Genomic DNA, 4,911 nt, shown 5'->3' on the forward strand with positions numbered 1-4,911 from the left:
TGAACCAAGAGAAAGTACACGATCTGCAATGCCTAAAAGCGTAAAAAAGACAAGTATTAATATTAAAACACCACATAACCAGTGTTTGATAGCAGGGGCTCTGCAGATAACGTGTAGTTACGTTTTATTCGCAAACGATAAACACGCGAATCGATCTCGGGATTTAGGAATAGAGATCGTTCACATCAAGATCGAAATGGATCAGAAATAATGATTTCCGCTCACCCTAAAAACCCCAGTCCAGTCAATCACAGACTAGACACGAGCCGCTTCGTCTCATCGTTCNACGACAGAAACCACCTCCTCGGATGTTCTCAGCTTATCCAAAGTACTAGTTGAACACATTGTAACATATGTGCTGCTGCTGTGTTCGTATCTTAACTGTTTAGCATTAGTACTTTAGTCATTTACTTGAGTGAAACCGAAACCATATTTTGTACGACAAATTATTGTAGAGTAGAAACTGCAGTGATTTTTCCCTCCATTGCATTTACTGTAAGTATCCTTCAGAAATCATTTGCTGTTCGACAAACCATTTTAATATCACTTTCTTTTCAAAAAAGTACCCTTGTAATAATATAAANTATTTAAAAAAAAAAAAAAACAACATAACATGTTCACTTTTATTAGATATCGCAAAAAAAAAAACATATATGTTAACTATTTAAATTATAACAATTTTCCAGATTTGCTAAGAAACATTGGGATGTTATCGTGTATATCGTGATTAATTATGTAAAGTTTAATAATTTCTGTTTAATATGAAGTAAAACAACGTTTGTTTGTTTTTTCATGCGCAAAAGTATTTTAATGTTTGTAAGGTATTTAAAATACTAATGCTACCAAGTCTGGAATAATTGAGATTGTTTAATGGTTGCAAAATAATCATATTGTGAAATATTATTACAATTTAAAATAGCTGTTGACCATATCGTAGAATGTAATTTATTTCTGATCAAAGCCGAATTTTCAGCATAATTACTACAATCTTCACTTTCTTTCAAGAACAAAATTACTGACTCTAAACTTTAGTTTTACACACACACACACACACATCTCAGAAAGTTTCTGAAGGTAACGAGCTTATTGCGACAACACAGAGTGATGTTTCTTCTTATGACTCATCAGCTGATTTGATTGGTTGAAGCTCTTCCCACACGCGGTGCAATGATACGGTTTCTCTCCGGTGTGAATCCTCTCGTGAGCTTTCAGGGTTCCTGAGCGAGAGAACCTCTTGTCGCAGTGCGAACACTTATACGGTTTTTCTCCCGTGTGGATCCTCTGGTGCAGTTTCAAGTGCGTGGCCGATAAAAACCCGTTCCCGCACTCGAAGCACACGTGAGTCCTCGCGCCGGTGTGTATCTTCTGATGCTCTTTAAAACCGTCCAGTCGAGCAAAACTCTTCCCACACAGAGAGCACAAGTACGGCTTCTCCTGCGCGTGGACTTGCAAGTGTCTCTTCAGTACAGACGACGAAAGGAACATTTTAGAGCACTGGTCGCAGCTAAAGGGCCTGACAGCAGAGTGAGTGTAGAGATGCTCTTTAAGACTGCTGACGTGTGTAAAACTCTTCCCACACTGGACACAAGAGTATGGTCTCTCTCCGGTGTGGATCCTCAGGTGCTCCTTAAGATTCTCTTTATAGGTGAAACTCTTTCCGCAGAGATCGCATACGTGCGGCTTTTCTCCGCTGTGGATTTTGATGTGCCTCCTAATGGCCCCCGGGAGCGCAAAACCTCTTCCGCATTGAGGACACGTGAACGGTTTCTCCCCGGTGTGAATCGTTACGTGCCTGTTCAGGCCCGTTTTGTACGCGAAACTCTTGCCGCATTGTTCGCACGTGAACGGTTTATCTCCGGTATGAACTCTTGTGTGATCAACAAGGTTTCCTTTACTCCTGAAACTCTTCCCACATTGAGAACAAGCGAACGGTTTCTCGCCGGTGTGAATTAGCATGTGGCGCTCAAGGCCGATTTTTTGCGTGAAACTCTTTGCACATTGAAAGCAGTTGAAAACCTTTTTGCTTCTTTCTTTTTTTGGGGATTTATGACTCGATGTTTCTCCAGGCATGATATTATATTTCTCCTCAAGCAGTTCTTGCTCTTTCACTTCCATCAAATCTACATAAACATAGTATAAATTAATCATTAAAAGCTTTGCTCTAGATTTAACAGATTCATACAGCCACTATGGTTTTGGCTGTTATTTTAAAGTGCACCGACTTAAACCCAATGAACTGCATGCAGCTTGAATGTTCTCCAGCCTCATCAAAGGCTTAAGAATAAACACCAACCTGTTTGTTCTTTAGTGTGTTTCACTCTGCAGGGTTCTGGATCTCTCATGTTCTCTCTGTCCTTCAATAAACTCTGTCTCTGCAGATTTTATTTCTTCCTGGTGAACTGGAAGCCTCAATGTTCCAACATTAATCACCGAATTGTAAGAGTAAGAAGCAGATCTGCCAAAATTATATCAGTTAAAATACATTGATTTCTCCACGAATTCTCACATTAAGTGTTCATCTAATTGTATACGTTCTAAATATATATCATAAGATACGCATTCTTCATTTATCTATTAGCATGGTTTATGGAATATGGAACCCATGAATGTTCAAACTATATTAAGAACTGTCGAATTATTTTTGGAACCATCCATCAAAGCAATGAAATCAGTGCGTTATATAAGTAACTGCCTGATATCTTTCAGTCATGTTATATTCAAAACAAAACTCTTCATATACGTACTTCGAGAAGTCAATAGCATATAGCATTAGCATTCAACGGTTTTGACCCTTACTGCCGTTTTCAAACAAAGAGCGTGTAACGCTGAAAAGGAATCACCTTAACAACTTTTCTGTTTATAATCGTTTGAAAACCATTTGTTTTTGTGCTAGTTCTCACTATAAGAGACCTGGAACCATTGTGATCAAAAATGTAATTAGTCATAATTTCAATACATATACCGTTTTATTCATTTACTATTTTGCCGCCGACATAACTAAGAAATAACCGTTTGTGAATATGAAGCGTTAAAATAAGCATGTTTCATTATTTCCGTATAGAAAAACAAATCTTGGTATCCTAGACTTCTTAAAATGATATATATTTCGCGAACGTCTTTGTTAACACTGCAATCTGACGCCACTTAAAAAAAGAATATTAAAATGAAACCTACATCTTCTCGGTTCCTCCAGCATCATCTTCTTCTACGTTTCATGGTGGCACGCAAAACACTTGAAGGTACGTTTCCGCCATCTTCTGGATTAGAAAACACAACGCAAGGAGACACGGGGAACTTGATAAAACGCATTTTGCCGTGCCAGAAAAGTGTACTTGAAACGTACTGTGTATTAATAATAATAAAAAAACCCAAACAAACACGTATAGTCTGTTTAAATGTTTTGGTTTTCTAGATATGAACTGCTAAGTTTCTCATGTTCTCCGCTAGGTGTCAGCACGAACATAAACAAAACAATACTGAGTGTCTTGTCAGAATACAAAAATATAAAAGGTATTATATCATAATTTAGTAACAACTAAAACGGCCATAACCTGAAAATAATACAATTACAACAGCAATAGATACCATTACAGAAAATTTGAATGGTTTCCACCAAAACGCCATTATAAACGTTATCAATTGTTAGCCATTAAAAAAATGTTTTGGGACATATTCCATTAAGACTTAATAAGCCACAAATAGAAGGTTACAGATAACCGATAGCCACTGCAGTTAGGTTAGCGAAATAAAGAAAGTTCATGTGATTTTTAATGAAGACAAACACACAGTATAGACCTGGTGATAAAACAGTTTATTTACTGTATTCAGATGCAACGTTGAAACAAAAGGTTTGGTTGAATCCTTTTACGGGATTCAGATTCGCGAGGTACCTTCGAATCGCGCATTTTCCGTGTGAATCAGTAGATAATTTGATCGCTTATTACCAGGCTCTCAGCGGTGTGGCTTTTCTCGTGCGCTTTCAGGTGCGGCGACTGAGCGAAACCCTTCCCACAAAGCGAGCACTTGTACGGTTTCTCTCCCGTGTGAATCCTCTGGTGCTGCTTGAGCTGGTCGGAGGTAATAAAAGCCTTGCCGCATTCATAACACACGTGATCCTTCACACCGCTATGGACCTCCTGATGCCTTTTAAAGCAGTCCACTCGCGCGAAACTCTTTCCGCAGAGAGAGCACAAGAAAGGCTTCTCACCCGAATGAACTCTCAGGTGTCTCTTCAGCGCCGACGCAGTAATGAAATCCTTACCGCATTGATCACAGCTAAAAGACCGTTCGGCGGCGTGAGAGAGCTGGTGATCTTTGAGGCCGTTGACGTGTCGGAAACTCTTCCCACATTGTTCGCAACTGTAAGGCCGCTCTCCAGTGTGGATCGTCATGTGAAAGCGGAGCTTTTCCTTGCGTATGAAGCTCTTCCCGCACTCTTGGCACGTGTGCGGCCTCTCTCCGGTGTGGAGTTTGACGTGCCGCTGCAGGTTGGTGTTCGTCGTGAAGCTCCTTTCGCAATGCAAGCACGCGTAAGGCTTTTTCCCAGTGTGGGTTATCACGTGCCTCTTGAGCCTCGTTTTGCACGCCAAGCGCTTTCCGCACCACTCGCACGTGAAGGGCTTCTCTCCGGTGTGGATTTTTATGTGCCTGTCGAGTCGTTCTTTACACGCGAAACTCTTGGCGCACACAAAACACGCGAAAGGCTTCTCTCCGGTGTGGATTCTTATGTGGCGCTCGAGTCGCGATTTACCTGCAAAACACTTCCCGCACTGAGGGCAGATGTAAGACTTCTTGACTTTGGTTGTTTTTTGCGTGAGGGTCAAAGGTTCTTCATCGGCGATGGAGTGATAACGTTGCTCCTCCACCTCATCCGAGTCTTCACGTTCCTCTTTTACGTCCATCAGACCTAAA

At 40.5% G+C, this 4,911-nt stretch overlaps 2 pseudogenes; one reads left to right on the top strand and one right to left on the bottom strand.

The window, feature by feature from the left end:
* Positions 1-4,904, bottom strand: part of LOC122327642 — an 8,051-nt pseudogene extending 3,147 nt beyond the window's left edge.
* Positions 1-4,911, top strand: part of LOC122328018 — a 37,183-nt pseudogene that overhangs the window by 17,903 nt on the left and 14,369 nt on the right.

This window comes from Puntigrus tetrazona, chromosome 22, assembly GCF_018831695.1.
Source record: "Puntigrus tetrazona isolate hp1 chromosome 22, ASM1883169v1, whole genome shotgun sequence".
NCBI classification, from domain to species: Eukaryota; Metazoa; Chordata; class Actinopteri; order Cypriniformes; family Cyprinidae; genus Puntigrus; species Puntigrus tetrazona.